At 43.4% G+C, this 17081-nt stretch overlaps 2 long non-coding RNA genes across 2 annotated transcripts in view; both read left to right on the top strand.

Annotated features, from left to right (window-relative positions):
• Window positions 1-129: 129 nt before the first annotated feature.
• LOC142476440 (uncharacterized) lies at window positions 130-5201 on the top strand. The gene is made up of 4 exons (XR_012791676.1): window positions 130-235; window positions 1471-1581; window positions 3972-4093; window positions 5112-5201. It is a non-coding gene; the product is annotated as an uncharacterized LOC142476440 (long non-coding RNA).
• Window positions 5202-6649: 1448 nt separating this feature from the next.
• The window catches only part of LOC142476439 (uncharacterized), a 46173-nt gene continuing 35741 nt past the window's right edge, over window positions 6650-17081 (top strand). The window contains exons 1-4 of the long non-coding RNA XR_012791674.1: window positions 6650-6755; window positions 8009-8119; window positions 10216-10335; window positions 11354-11449. This is a non-coding gene — a long non-coding RNA (uncharacterized LOC142476439). The remainder of the gene's footprint in view (window positions 6756-8008; window positions 8120-10215; window positions 10336-11353; window positions 11450-17081) is intronic.

Below are 17081 nucleotides of genomic sequence, written 5' to 3'. Positions count from 1 at the left end.
TTTCACACTGGTACAGTATATGCTGCAGTGGGACTGAGAGGGATATATTGGTAACACATAGTCATTGTTGGGGGAATTCAATCCATTTTGAAAATAGTAATGAAATGTTTTTTACTTTTCTTTTTTTTCAGTAATGAAGAATGAAACATTTCTGTTAAAATTGAATTGGAGGTGAACTGGATTCATCATCAACTCTGCACCAGTGTGAATTGATGTTCTTTAATGTTCTGATAAGGTACATGCAACATCTCTTCCTCAACCCCTGCACCACTCTCTGCCTCTTGCCTCTCTCTCTCCACCTCCCTGCTAAGCGTATTAACCCATCTAATGTAATCCACATTCCATGTCTCACTTTACTCTTCACTTCTCACGTGCCCTCTGGAATGACTGCTCTCTGACTAACAAGGTCTATTTGTACATGACCTCTTCTGCTCTCATCATCCACCACCTCTCATTCCCCTCACCCCTGTCCTACTCGATACCTCAGCTTAATTGAACTCTCTCCTCTGACATCTACCCTTATCTCTAACCTCTCCTCACTTTCTGCTTAAACTAACTATCTTGTTAACTTTTACAATGCTATCATCTCCTCCTCCTCCCTCCTCCTCCTCCCTCCTCCATCATATATATGCCCCTTCTAGGCTCTGACACACTCATCCCTCTAAGGCCATGATTATCATGGGCACATGCTTGGTCATCCACAGTGTGTGCGAGCGATGCAGAGCCGCCTCGGACCTCAGTGCAGGGATTGCTGCATACCCCCAGCATCTGTCACCCACAAACAATACACACACTAATACTCCCCACAATACACACTATAATACCTCCTCAATACTAATCTCCCCAATAATATTATAGCTCCAAACACAATATACACAACACCCTTACACAAGATACACAATCTAGTACTCTCCTCTGCACCTCTACACACAATATAATACTCCCACACACACAATATACACACTACCCTCCTACCCCCATAAAATACAACCAATAATACACACACACTTTGTGGATGTTGGGACCAGCTCCCGGCATGCACCAGTGAAAGAGAGAGGCCCGCAGAAGCTCGGAAGAACTCCCTCCATCCGTGCCTTCCTCCGTTTCACATCTTCTCCCTGTCTCTCTCTCTCCCTCCCTTTCCTTGCATCTCCCTGCGTCTTTACGTATACCCAGTCAGTGACGGCTCTGGTCACGTGATGCCTTAATATGGGCTTATCCATATATGTTCATCCACGTCACTAATGTGATGCCCGCACTGTTGCGGAGCTGGTACTTACGACGGGCACTTATTGTTTTATCAGTACTGCGTACCTGACTCTTCCGGCCTACTTTCAACACTAGTACAATATGTGCTTCACTACGAGTGAGTGGGGAATATTGGCATCACACAGTCACTGTTGAATATGCCATTCAATCCATTTTGAAAATAGTAATGCAATGTGGTTTTGTTTTGTTTGCTTTTTGCAGTAATGAAGAATGGAAAAGTTATATTAAAATTAAATTGGAGGGGGACTAGATTCAGCATTTCATCATGAACTCTGCACTTGTGAGAATTTAACTTCTTGAATACCCTGACAGGTACACGCAACATTAAGACTATAATCTGCTGTGCAAGCTTTCGTGCTATACCTCCCCCTCAGGTTTTGATTTATACATTTGCTCCCTCAATTCATGTCCTCTAATATTTGAAAGCTCTCTCCTAGCATTTTCTCTTTACCACAGAACGTCATCCCAATGTAACCTCTCTCTTGTTCTTTCTGCTTGCTGTTTCCTCACTCCTCTGTTAAACTTTTCTAATTTCTCTAACTTCCACACTCCTGCTTTTATCCACATGTTCTCCTCTTTCCTTCCCCTACCTTTGCATGTGTCTACACACTGCACCATTTGTACAGACCTCTATTGCAGCTATTTCTGCACTGCTCAATGAAAAGCACTCTTTAATATCCTATTCTCTGTGCCCCCTCTCTCTGCGCCCCCTCTTTTGGCGCCTCCTCTCTCTGCGCCCCCTCTCTCTGCGCCTATCTGTCTCATTCTCTCTACGTCCCTCTCTCTCTACATAGAGCTATCTCTGTCTCTCTCTACACCTATCTCTGTGTCTCCTTCTATGTTTGCTGATGTGTGGGATATCTCTTATAATCTTGAACCTGCTCATATACACATCGGGCCTCCCTGCCTCTGCCTCCCTGCTAAGAGTGTTAACCTATCTAATGTAATCCACATTCCTTTCCTTACTTTTCTCTTCCCTTCTCCTATGCCATCTGGAATGCCCGTTCTCTGACTAACAAGGCTCTAGTTGTACATGACCTCTTCTGCTCTCATCATTCACAATCAGTCATTCCCCTCACCCCATCTTACCTGTCCCACTGATTTTCCTCTGCTTAATTAAACTCTCCTCTGACATCTACTCTAACCTCTCTCTCTCTTTCCGCTTAAACTAACAATCTTATTAACTCTTACAATGCTATCCTCCTATCTATATGCCCCCTCTAGGCTCTGACACACTTGTCCCTCTAGCCCACACCCTTGGCTAAATTCCCAAACATGTTCATCACACTTCCACTCGCTGTTCTTAATGCCTATGAAGGAAATCACACAATTGATATTTGATTTTTCTACAGTAAAAATGTCTCCAGTCCTGTATAAAGCTGCTCTCTGGGGCCAAACCACACTACTTTTTTTTCACATTCATCAACACTCAAATTTAATTTACGCTGTCTTTTTTTCCCTGTATTTGACTCCCTCCACTAACCTTCTCCTCACACTTGCCATCCTTCCTTCACTTCTCCTCAAGCATTTGACTACTTCAGAGGCAAGGTGGATGCCACCCACAAGGAGATTCCTTCTGTCCCTACCCCCTTCTCTCCTTCTACCTAATTCTCCTTCTGCATTTGACTCCTTTTCTTCTCTTACAGAGCTGGAAGCTAATCATCTTCTCTTCTCCCTCTACCACATGCCCTCTAGATCGTATCCCCTCACACCTTACTGCATCTCTTAGTCCCCACTCTCACCCACATCTTCAATTCCTCCCTATTCTCTGGCTCTTTACCCTCTTACTTTAAGCCTGTAGTGGTCACCCTTTTCTCAGAAACAACCTACACCCTATGTGCCTTACTAACTACCGCCCTGTATCCCTCCTGCTGTTTGTCTCCTAATTGCTAGAATGTCAACATTCTTAAATCACATTCCCTCCTGGATCCTTTACAACCTGCCTTTCGTACAGCTCGTTCTACAGACTGTGCTTAAAGCAAATTCCCAAGGTCACTTTTCCCTACTAATCCTACTTGATCTATCTGCTGCGTTTGATGCTCTCAATCACTCTCCTCCTTCATATTCTAAACTCTCTCTTGGTATCCGTAACACAGTTCTATCCTGGTTTTCATCATAACTTTCCTGTCACACATTCTCCATCTCTGTTGCTAACATGTCTTCGTCTTCTATTGATCTGTCTGTGGGTATACATCAGGGCTCTGTTCTGAGATCTCTCTTTCTCTCTACATACTATCATTTGGTGACCTCATCAACTCTTTGTGACAATCCTATAAATAACAAATACAAATATCAGGTCATGGGAATAAGTGATTTGGACATAAAAGTAACATTTCGGAAGTGTGGACAACTAATACATCTTGTAGATTGCCTTTACAGTGTGATGTCATTGATTCAGTAGATTGTGTGCAGACCAGGACTGCAGTACAGTGTCACTCACATGGATGACTTGCGTGGTAGAAGCTCAAGAACAAGGATGTCAAACTCCAGTCCTCGAGGGCAGCAAACAGGCCAGGTTTTCAGGATATCCCTACTGAAAACCTGGCCTGTTTGGGACCTCGAGGACTGGAGTTTGACATGCATGCTCTAGAAGGAGCACAGCTGTGGGTGGGAGGTGGATTTGCTTTGCATCAAATGGTTTGGAGCAAGGTTTATTGTATGTATTATCATAATAACAATGCAATGCTTAACTTTTATTTCAGGAGGGATGACTGCAGAACAGAAGTGAATATTGAAGCCATGTGTTCCTTTTCTTGCAAAAGAGAAAATTTGAAGGACAGTTGAAGAGAAGGAAAATTACTACACAGAGACAGATAAGCAATGTGTATATTTCTCATTTACCATTTAGTATTTGTCGTTTTATTGACTCCACACAATCCGGCTGCTACGGGTTTCACATTGAATATTTTCATCTCTACTCTACCCCTTCCTGTGATCTGAACCATGCAAGTTTTCGTTGATTCAATACATCATGAGTAGAGGGTGGCTACAGTATGAAGTAAAGACCCAAGGACCACATCTACTACCATTCATAACAAGAACATGTGCAGTAGCGCACAGCTGCAGTTCTATGTGATTGTTATGAAAGGTTGAGGTGGTTCAATTCTATGAATCTGGAGTGGGATGGATCCTGTTTGCATCATATGGTTTCATCTAGGCCAGTAGATTATATAACTCTCAGTACAGGTTACACATGGCATCAGTATTAGTGATTTAAAGAGGAGGAAAGCTTCAATGTGGAGAACAAAGCCAAGTAATGTTGAAGTTACTCCTTTTACCATTTACTTGGTCAGTCTGTACTGTCTACTACCCACACAGCTGCTAAGGATCTTCCATTTTAAATACTTTCACCTCCTATTCTGCACTGCTTTGCTGCCCATTATTCAGAGATGCGTTCCAGTCATGTTTACCACTCTGAATCTCTCTGCAGTCATTGGTTCAGCACATCATGGGTAGAGCATGGCTACAGATACAGCAAGCTATTATTATTTTACCGGCTGATCATCCATAATATTGCATTAAAACATAGAATATCACTTAATTTCCAAAAGATTCAGTGATGCTGATAATGCAGAATCTCACAACATTTCCCATCATAATGCCATAATGCACCAGTGGGAGAAATAATCCTTGCTATATCTGTACATTGTGTGACGTATTACCTCCATGACCATTGAGAGCAAGTACATCTTCTGTATAGAGCGGCTGTGTTATGATGCAGTTATTGATCATCATTGACATAATCACAAGAATCTTATGCAAAGGGAAATTGTCCGCAGCGAAGTGAGATTTCAGCCCCCAAACGTCTGTAATATTAATGCAATGTCTTACTTTTGTTGCAGTGAACACTGAAGAGACGGATCTACTACAACACTGTACAGGATGAGCATACGCTACAAGCAGCAAAATGATCTTGCAGTTGACAGTATGTTGTTCTGGTAATGTGCACAATTATTATTTATGGGCTACACACCACAGTGCTGGACATATTCTGTTAACTTCAACTCTACTCCTAACATGGAGATGTCTTCCTGGTGTTACTGATTCAGTACATCATATGCACAGTGTGGTTATGATATGATGGATTGATTTAATGAACCCACCAACCAATGATGACATCTGCATCATCTTCTGTAAAGTGCAGCTACAGCATGATATTATCAGCATTTGGTGCGGTATAATCAGAGGTATCTATGTGCTTTTGTGCCTGTTTTAAGTCCTCCAGCTTAACGCCCCTACACCTCCCACTACACAGGCATACTTACTTATGCATACACTGACATCTGGCATACCTACACACACCCCAGGGCCACTTCCTTCCCCTGATGTCAGGGAGAGGATGGGCATGCAGAGTGCAGTAAGTCTCCACGTTACTCTGGCCAACAGTCTTGGCCTACCTCCAGCATCTGTCACCCACAACATCTGTTCCCTCCTTGTAAAGTGCTGAACTATCTCACCTGGGTCAGTGCTATAGCTGATCACAGTGCCCGATCAGGATGTCACTGTGACAGGCAGCAGTGCAGATTGACCGGTCAATCAATGCAGTGCCGCAACATATGCACTAAATGAGATTTCCGTGCCCCCGGTCAGGTTACTCCCTGGGCAGTGACCCTGCTCACACCCTCCCCTAGTTCCACCTCTGATCACAATTATCTCTCTTGGAGAGTGTAGCAAATTGGAGTTGGGGGAATCTCACCTCTGCCATGCATGGTCACAATCTGGGCACAGGACCCAAATAGTGGGCAATGTGGCACTTCTTACAGTAGAGAATAAGTAACTTTATTCTTTACTTGTGTATTAAGGACCTTATTTGCATTAAATTCAGTCCACATGGGACCAAGACTTTCTGGCTTACTGAACAAAGTGGAATTGTTTCGTAGAGGGTGGAGAATTGTATTTTATCTGAAATTACCCCCTCTGCACAAAATACAAACAATTATACCCATACAAGTACCTTGTGGAAGTTGTTGCCCTCTATCTTCCTGTGGTCTCTCCCTGTTTCTCACCGTGCCTCCTCCCATTTCCTTGCACCTCTGCGTCTCCGCATATATCCCTATACTCAGAGCCGGCTCCGGTCAGTGACATGGGATGCCCAAATATGAGCATACCCATATATGGGCATCCATGCCACTGACCGGAGCCCGCTCTGTTGCGGATATGGAGAGAGACTGGGAGATTTACATCCCCTTATAATTCATATGGTGCATAGTACCGGCACGTATTGTTTTACCGGTACTGTGTACCTTCCTACTTTCACACTGGTACAGTATATGCTGCAGTGGGACTGAGAGGGATATATTGGTAACACATAGTCATTGTTGGGGGAATTCAATCCATTTTGAAAATAGTAATGAAATGTTTTTTACTTTTCTTTTTTTTCAGTAATGAAGAATGAAACATTTCTGTTAAAATTGAATTGGAGGTGAACTGGATTCATCATCAACTCTGCACCAGTGTGAATTGATGTTCTTTAATGTTCTGATAAGGTACATGCAACATCTCTTCCTCAACCCCTGCACCACTCTCTGCCTCTTGCCTCTCTCTGCCTCTTGCCTCTCTCTCTCCACCTCCCTGCTAAGCGTATTAACCCATCTAATGTAATCCACATTCCATGTCTCACTTTACTCTTCACTTCTCACGTGCCCTCTGGAATGACTGCTCTCTGACTAACAAGGTCTATTTGTACATGACCTCTTCTGCTCTCATCCACCACCTCTCATTCCCCTCACCCCTGTCCTACTCGATACCTCAGCTTAATTGAACTCTCTCCTCTGACATCTACCCTTATCTCTAACCTCTCCTCACTTTCTGCTTAAACTAACTATCTTGTTAACTTTTACAATGCTATCATCTCCTCCTCCCTCCTCCTCCTTCCTCCTCCCTCCTCCATTATATATATACCCCTTCTAGGCTCTGACACACTCATCCCTCTAAGGCCATGATTATCATGGGCACATGCTTGGTCGTCCACAGTGCGTGCGAGCGATGCAGAGCCGCCTCGGACCTCAGTGCAGGGATTGCTGCATACCCCCAGCATCTGTCACCCACAAACAATACACACACTAATACTCCCCACAATACACACTATAATACCTCCTCAATACTAATCTCCCCAATAATATTATAGCTCCAAACACAATATACACAACACCCTTACACAAGATACACAATCTAGTACTCTCCTCTGCACCTCTACACACAATATAATACTCCCACACACACAATATACACACTACCCTCCTACCCCCATAAAATACAACCAATAATACACACACACTTTGTGGATGTTGGGACCAGCTCCCGGCATGCACCAGTGAAAGAGAGAGGCCCGCAGAAGCTCGGAAGAACTCCCTCCATCCGTGCCTTCCTCCGTTTCACATCTTCTCCCTGTCTCTCTCTCTCCCTCCCTTTCCTTGCATCTCCCTGCGTCTTTACGTATACCCAGTCAGTGACGGCTCTGGTCACGTGATGCCTTAATATGGGCTTATCCATATATGTTCATCCACGTCACTAATGTGATGCCCGCACTGTTGCGGAGCTGGTACTTACGACGGGCACTTATTGTTTTATCAGTACTGCGTACCTGACTCTACCGGCCTACTTTCAACACTAGTACAATATGTGCTTCACTACGAGTGAGTGGGGAATATTGGCATCACACAGTCACTGTTGAATATGCCATTCAATCCATTTTGAAAATAGTAATGCAATGTGGTTTTGTTTTGTTTGCTTTTTGCAGTAATGAAGAATGGAAAAGTTATATTAAAATTAAATTGGAGGGGGACTAGATTCAGCATTTCATCATGAACTCTGCACTTGTGAGAATTTAACTTCTTGAATACCCTGACAGGTACACGCAACATTAAGACTATAATCTGCTGTGCAAGCTTTCGTGCTATACCTCCCCCTCAGGTTTTGATTTATACATTTGCTCCCTCAATTCATGTCCTCTAATATTTGAAAGCTCTCTCCTAGCATTTTCTCTTTACCACAGAACGTCATCCCAATGTAACCTCTCTCTTGTTCTTTCTGCTTGCTGTTTCCTCACTCCTCTGTTAAACTTTTCTAATTTCTCTAACTTCCACACTCCTGCTTTTATCCACATGTTCTCCTCTTTCCTTCCCCTACCTTTGCATGTGTCTACACACTGCACCATTTGTACAGACCTCTATTGCAGCTATTTCTGCACTGCTCAATGAAAAGCACTCTTTAATATCCTATTCTCTGTGCCCCCTCTCTCTGCGCCCCCTCTTTTGGCGCTTCCTCTCTCTGCGCCCCCTCTCTCTGCGCCTATCTGTCTCATTCTCTCTACGTCCCTCTCTCTCTACATAGAGCTATCTCTGTCTCTCTCTACACCTATCTCTGTGTCTCCTTCTATGTTTGCTGATGTGTGGGATATCTCTTATAATCTTGAACCTGCTCATATACACATCGGGCCTCCCTGCCTCTGCCTCCCTGCTAAGAGTGTTAACCTATCTAATGTAATCCACATTCCTTTCCTTACTTTTCTCTTCCCTTCTCCTATGCCATCTGGAATGTCCGTTCTCTGACTAACAAGGCTCTAGTTGTACATGACCTCTTCTGCTCTCATCATTCACAATCAGTCATTCCCCTCACCCCATCTTACCTGTCCCACTGATTTGCCTCTGCTTAATTAAACTCTCCTCTGACATCTACTCTAACCTCTCTGCTCTCTCTCTCTTTCCGCTTAAACTAACAATCTTATTAACTCTTACAATGCTATCCTCCTATCTATATGCCCCCTCTAGGCTCTGACACACTTGTCCCTCTAGCCCACACCCTTGGCTAAATTCCCAAACATGTTCATCACACTTCCACTCGCTGTTCTTAATGCCTATGAAGGAAATCACACAATTGATATTTGATTTTTCTACAGTAAAAATGTCTCCAGTCCTGTATAAAGCTGCTCTCTGGGGCCAAACCACACTACTTTTTTTTCACATTCATCAACACTCAAATTTAATTTACGCTGTCTTTTTTTCCCTGTATTTGACTCCCTCCACTAACCTTCTCCTCACACTTGCCATCCTTCCTTCACTTCTCCTCAAGCATTTGACTACTTCAGAGGCAAGGTGGATGCCACCCACAAGGAGATTCCTTCTGTCCCTTCCCCCTTCTCTCCTTCTACCTAATTCTCGTTCTGCATTTGACTCCTTTTCTTCTCTTACAGAGCTGGAAGCTAATCATCTTCTCTTCTCCCTCTACCACATGCCCTCTAGATCGTATCCCCTCACACCTTACTGCATCTCTTAGTCCCCACTCTCACCCACATCTTCAATTCCTCCCTATTCTCTGGCTCTTTACCCTCTTACTTTAAGCCTGTAGTGGTCACCCTTTTCTCAGAAACAACCACACATTCTCCATCTCTGTTGCTAACATGTCTTCGTCTTCTATTGATCTGTCTGTGGGTATACATCAGGGCTCTGTTCTGAGATCTCTCTTTCTCTCTACATACTATCATTTGGTGACCTCATCAACTCTTTGTGACAATCCTATAAATAACAAATACAAATATCAGGTCATGGGAATAAGTGATTTGGACATAAAAGTAACATTTCGGAAGTGTGGACAACTAATACATCTTGTAGATTGCCTTTACAGTGTGATGTCATTGATTCAGTAGATTGTGTGCAGACCAGGACTGCAGTACAGTGTCACTCACATGGATGACTTGCGTGGTAGAAGCTCAAGAACAAGGATGTCAAACTCCAGTCCTCGAGGGCAGCAAACAGGCCAGGTTTTCAGGATATCCCTACTGAAAACCTGGCCTGTTTGGGACCCTCGAGGACTGGAGTTTGACATGCATGCTCTAGAAGGAGCACAGCTGTGGGTGGGAGGGGGATTTGCTTTGCATCAAATGGTTTGGAGCAAGGTTTATTGTATGTATTATCATAATAACAATGCAATGCTTAACTTTTATTTCAGGAGGGATGACTGCAGAACAGAAGTGAATATTGAAGCCATGTGTTCCTTTTCTTGCAAAAGAGAAAATTTGAAGGACAGTTGAAGAGAAGGAAAATTACTACACAGAGACAGATAAGCAATGTGTATATTTCTCATTTACCATTTAGTATTTGTCGTTTTATTGACTCCACACAATCCGGCTGCTACGGGTTTCACATTGAATATTTTCATCTCTACTCTACCCCTTCCTGTGATCTGAACCATGCAAGTTTTCGTTGATTCAATACATCATGAGTAGAGGGTGGCTACAGTATGAAGTAAAGACCCAAGGACCACATCTACTACCATTCATAACAAGAACATGTGCAGTAGCGCACAGCTGCAGTTCTATGTGATTGTTATGAAAGGTTGAGGTGGTTCAATTCTATTAATCGAGTGGGATGGATCCTGTTTGCATCATATGGTTTCATCTAGGCCAGTAGATTATATAACTCTCAGTACAGGTTACACATGGCATCAGTATTAGTGATTTAAAGAGGAGGAAAGCTTCAATGTGGAGAACAAAGCCAAGTAATGTTGAAGTTACTCCTTTTACCATTTACTTGGTCAGTCTGTACTGTCTACTCCCCACACAGCTGCTAAGGATCTTCCATTTTAAATACTTTCACCTCCTATTCTGCACTGCTTTGCTGCCCATTATTCAGAGATGCGTTCCAGTCATGTTTAGCACTCTGAATCTCTCTGCAGTCATTGGTTCAGCACATCATGGGTAGAGCATGGCTACAGATACAGCAAGCTATTATTATTTTACCGGCTGATCACCCATAATATTGCATTAAAACATAGAATATCACTTAATTTCCAAAAGATTCAGTGATGCTGATAATGCAGAATCTCACAACATTTCCCATCATAATGCCATAATGCACAAGTGGGAGAAATAATCCTTGCTATATCTGTACATTGTGTGACGTATTACCTCCATGACCAATGAGAGCAAGTACATCTTCTGTATAGAGCGGCTGTGTTATGATGCAGTTATTGATCATCATTGACATAATCACAAGAATCTTATGCAAAGGGAAATTGTCCGCAGCGAAGTGAGATTTCAGCCCCCAAACGTCTGTAATATTAATGCAATGTCTTACTTTTGTTGCAGTGAACACTGAAGAGACGGATCTACTACAACACTGTACAGGATGAGCTTACGCTACAAGCAGCAAAATGATCTTGCAGTTGACAGTATGTTGTTCTGGTAATGTGCACAATTATTATTTATGGGCTACACACCACAGTGCTGGACATATTCTGTTAACTTCAACTCTACTCCTAACATGGAGATGTCTTCCTGGTGTTACTGATTCAGTACATCATATGCACAGTGTGGTTATGATATGATGGATTGATTTAATGAACCCACCAACCAATGATGACATCTGCATCATCTTCTGTAAAGTGCAGCTACAGCATGATATTATCAGCATTTGGTGCGGTATAATCAGAGGTATCTATGTGCTTTTGTGCCTGTTTTAAGTCCTCCAGCTTAACGCCCCTACACCTCCCACTACACAGGCATACTTACTTATGCATACACTGACATCTGGCATACCTACACACACCCCAGGGCCACTTCCTTCCCCTGATGTCAGGGAGAGGATGGGCATGCAGAGTGCAGTAAGTCTCCACGTTACTCTGGCCAACAGTCTTGGCCTACCCCCAGCATCTGTCACCCACAACATCTGTTCCCTCCTTGTAAAGTGCTGAACTATCTCACCTGGGTCAGTGCTATAGCTGATCACAGTGCCCGATCAGGATGTCACTGTGACAGGCAGCAGTGCAGATTGACCGGTCAATCAATGCAGTGCCGCAACATATGCACTAAATGAGATTTCCGTGCCCCCAGTCAGGTTACTCCCTGGGCAGTGACCCTGCTCACACCCTCCCCTAGTTCCACCTCTGATCACAATTATCTCTCTTGGAGAGTGTAGCAAATTGGAGTTGGGGGAATCTCACCTCTGCCATGCATGGTCACAATCTGGGCACAGGACCCAAATAGTGGGCAATGTGGCACTTCTTACAGTAGAGAATAAGTAACTTTATTCTTTACTTGTGTATTAAGGACCTTATTTGCATTAAATTCAGTCCACATGGGACCAAGACTTTCTGGCTTACTGAACAAAGTGGAATTGTTTCGTAGAGGGTGGAGAATTGTATTTTATCTGAAATTACCCCCTCTGCACAAAATACAAACAATTATACCCATACAAGTACCTTGTGGAAGTTGTTGCCCTCTATCTTCCTGTGGTCTCTCCCTGTTTCTCACCGTGCCTCCTCCCATTTCCTTGCACCTCTGCGTCTCCGCATATATCCCTATACTCAGAGCCGGCTCCGGTCAGTGACATGGGATGCCCAAATATGAGCATACCCATATATGGGCATCCATGCCACTGACCGGAGCCCGCTCTGTTGCGGATATGGAGAGAGACTGGGAGATTTACATCCCCTTATAATTCATATGGTGCATAGTACCGGCACGTATTGTTTTACCGGTACTGTGTACCTTCCTACTTTCACACTGGTACAGTATATGCTGCAGTGGGACTGAGAGGGATATATTGGTAACACATAGTCATTGTTGGGGGAATTCAATCCATTTTGAAAATAGTAATAAAATGTTTTTTACTTTTCTTTTTTTTCAGTAATGAAGAATGAAACATTTCTGTTAAAATTGAATTGGAGGTGAACTGGATTCATCATCAACTCTGCACCAGTGTGAATTGATGTTCTTTAATGTTCTGATAAGGTACATGCAACATCTCTTCCTCAACCCCTGCACCACTCTCTGCCTCTTGCCTCTCTCTCTCCACCTCCCTGCTAAGCGTATTAACCCATCTAATGTAATCCACATTCCATGTCTCACTTTACTCTTCACTTCTCACGTGCCCTCTGGAATGACTGCTCTCTGACTAACAAGGTCTATTTGTACATGACCTCTTCTGCTCTCATCATCCACCACCTCTCATTCCCCTCACCCCTGTCCTACTCGATACCTCAGCTTAATTGAACTCTCTCCTCTGACATCTACCCTTATCTCTAACCTCTCCTCACTTTCTGCTTAAACTAACTATCTTGTTAACTTTTACAATGCTATCATCTCCTCCTCCTCCTCCCTCCTCCATCATATATATGCCCCTTCTAGGCTCTGACACACTCATCCCTCTAAGGCCATGATTATCATGGGCACATGCTTGGTCGTCCACAGTGCGTGCGAGCGATGCAGAGCCGCCTCGGACCTCAGTGCAGGGATTGCTGCATACCCCCAGCATCTGTCACCCACAAACAATACACACACTAATACTCCCCACAATACACACTATAATACCTCCTCAATACTAATCTCCCCAATAATATTATAGCTCCAAACACAATATACACAACACCCTTACACAAGATACACAATCTAGTACTCTCCTCTGCACCTCTACACACAATATAATACTCCCACACACACAATATACACACTACCCTCCTACCCCCATAAAATACAACCAATAATACACACACACTTTGTGGATGTTGGGACCAGCTCCCGGCATGCACCAGTGAAAGAGAGAGGCCCGCAGAAGCTCGGAAGAACTCCCTCCATCCGTGCCTTCCTCCGTTTCACATCTTCTCCCTGTCTCTCTCCCTCCCTTTCCTTGCATCTCCCTGCGTCTTTACGTATACCCAGTCAGTGACGGCTCTGGTCACGTGATGCCTTAATATGGGCTTATCCATATATGTTCATCCACGTCACTAATGTGATGCCCGCACTGTTGCGGAGCTGGTACTTACGACGGGCACTTATTGTTTTATCAGTACTGCGTACCTGACTCTACCGGCCTACTTTCAACACTAGTACAATATGTGCTTCACTACGAGTGAGTGGGGAATATTGGCATCACACAGTCACTGTTGAATATGCCATTCAATCCATTTTGAAAATAGTAATGCAATGTGGTTTTGTTTTGTTTGCTTTTTGCAGTAATGAAGAATGGAAAAGTTATATTAAAATTAAATTGGAGGGGGACTAGATTCAGCATTTCATCATGAACTCTGCACTTGTGAGAATTTAACTTCTTGAATACCCTGACAGGTACACGCAACATTAAGACTATAATCTGCTGTGCAAGCTTTCGTGCTATACCTCCCCCTCAGGTTTTGATTTATACATTTGCTCCCTCAATTCATGTCCTCTAATATTTGAAAGCTCTCTCCTAGCATTTTCTCTTTACCACAGAACGTCATCCCAATGTAACCTCTCTCTTGTTCTTTCTGCTTGCTGTTTCCTCACTCCTCTGTTAAACTTTTCTAATTTCTCTAACTTCCACACTCCTGCTTTTATCCACATGTTCTCCTCTTTCCTTCCCCTACCTTTGCATGTGTCTACACACTGCACCATTTGTACAGACCTCTATTGCAGCTATTTCTGCACTGCTCAATGAAAAGCACTCTTTAATATCCTATTCTCTGTGCCCCCTCTCTCTGCGCCCCCTCTTTTGGCGCCTCCTCTCTCTGCGCCCCCTCTCTCTGCGCCTATCTGTCTCATTCTCTCTACGTCCCTCTCTCTCTACATAGAGCTATCTCTGTCTCTCTCTACACCTATCTCTGTGTCTCCTTCTATGTTTGCTGAAGTGTGGGATATCTCTTATAATCTTGAACCTGCTCATATACACATCGGGCCTCCCTGCCTCTGCCTCCCTGCTAAGAGTGTTAACCTATCTAATGTAATCCACATTCCTTTCCTTACTTTTCTCTTCCCTTCTCCTATGCCATCTGGAATGTCCGTTCTCTGACTAACAAGGCTCTAGTTGTACATGACCTCTTCTGCTCTCATCATTCACAATCAGTCATTCCCCTCACCCCATCTTACCTGTCCCACTGATTTGCCTCTGCTTAATTAAACTCTCCTCTGACATCTACTCTAACCTCTCTGCTCTCTCTCTCTTTCCGCTTAAACTAACAATCTTATTAACTCTTACAATGCTATCCTCCTATCTATATGCCCCCTCTAGGCTCTGACACACTTGTCCCTCTAGCCCACACCCTTGGCTAAATTCCCAAACATGTTCATCACACTTCCTCTCGCTGTTCTTAATGCCTATGAAGGAAATCACACAATTGATATTTGATTTTTCTACAGTAAAAATGTCTCCAGTCCTGTATAAAGCTGCTCTCTGGGGCCAAACCACACTACTTTTTTTTCACATTCATCAACACTCAAATTTAATTTACGCTGTCTTTTTTTCCCTGTATTTGACTCCCTCCACTAACCTTCTCCTCACACTTGCCATCCTTCCTTCACTTCTCCTCAAGCATTTGACTACTTCAGAGGCAAGGTGGATGCCACCCACAAGGAGATTCCTTCTGTCCCTTCCCCCTTCTCTCCTTCTACCTAATTCTCCTTCTGCATTTGACTCCTTTTCTTCTCTTACAGAGCTGGAAGCTAATCATCTTCTCTTCTCCCTCTACCACATGCCCTCTAGATCGTATCCCCTCACACCTTACTGCATCTCTTAGTCCCCACTCTCACCCACATCTTCAATTCCTCCCTATTCTCTGGCTCTTTACCCTCTTACTTTAAGCCTGTAGTGGTCACCCTTTTCTCAGAAACAACCTACACCCTATGTGCCTTACTAACTACCGCCCTGTATCCCTCCTGCTGTTTGTCTCCTAATTGCTAGAATGTCCACATTCTTAAATCACATGCCCTCCTGGATCCTTTACAACCTGCCTTTCGTACAGCTCGTTCTACAGACTGTGCTTAAAGCAAATTCCCAAGGTCACTTTTCCCTACTAATCCTACTTGATCTATCTGCTGCGTTTGATGCTCTCAATCACTCTCCTCCTTCATATTCTAAACTCTCTCTTGGTATCCGTAACACAGTTCTATCCTGGTTTTCATCATAACTTTCCTGTCACACATTCTCCATCTCTGTTGCTAACATGTCTTCGTCTTCTATTGATCTGTCTGTGGGTATACATCAGGGCTCTGTTCTGAGATCTCTCTTTCTCTCTACATACTATCATTTGGTGACCTCATCAACTCTTTGTGACAATCCTATAAATAACAAATACAAATATCAGGTCATGGGAATAAGTGATTTGGACATAAAAGTAACATTTCGGAAGTGTGGACAACTAATACATCTTGTAGATTGCCTTTACAGTGTGATGTCATTGATTCAGTAGATTGTGTGCAGACCAGGACTGCAGTACAGTGTCACTCACATGGATGACTTGCGTGGTAGAAGCTCAAGAACAAGGATGTCAAACTCCAGTCCTCGAGGGCAGCAAACAGGCCAGGTTTTCAGGATATCCCTACTGAAAACCTGGCCTGTTTGGGACCCTCGAGGACTGGAGTTTGACATGCATGCTCTAGAAGGAGCACAGCTGTGGGTGGGAGGTGGATTTGCTTTGCATCAAATGGTTTGGAGCAAGGTTTATTGTATGTATTATCATAATAACAATGCAATGCTTAACTTTTATTTCAGGAGGGATGACTGCAGAACAGAAGTGAATATTGAAGCCATGTGTTCCTTTTCTTGCAAAAGAGAAAATTTGAAGGACAGTTGAAGAGAAGGAAAATTACTACACAGAGACAGATAAGCAATGTGTATATTTCTCATTTACCATTTAGTATTTGTCGTTTTATTGACTCCACACAATCCGGCTGCTACGGGTTTCACATTGAATATTTTCATCTCTACTCTACCCCTTCCTGTGATCTGAACCATGCAAGTTTTCGTTGATTCAATACATCATGAGTAGAGGGTGGCTACAGTATGAAGTAAAGACCCAAGGACCACATCTACTACCATTCATAACAAGAACATGTGCAGTAGCGC

The sequence above is a fragment of the Ascaphus truei genome, unplaced genomic scaffold, assembly GCF_040206685.1.
Source record: "Ascaphus truei isolate aAscTru1 unplaced genomic scaffold, aAscTru1.hap1 HAP1_SCAFFOLD_1607, whole genome shotgun sequence".
Lineage (NCBI taxonomy): Eukaryota > Metazoa > Chordata > Amphibia > Anura > Ascaphidae > Ascaphus > Ascaphus truei.
Note: the sequence above shows the minus strand (reverse complement) of the source record. Positions and strands in the feature narration are given on the sequence as shown.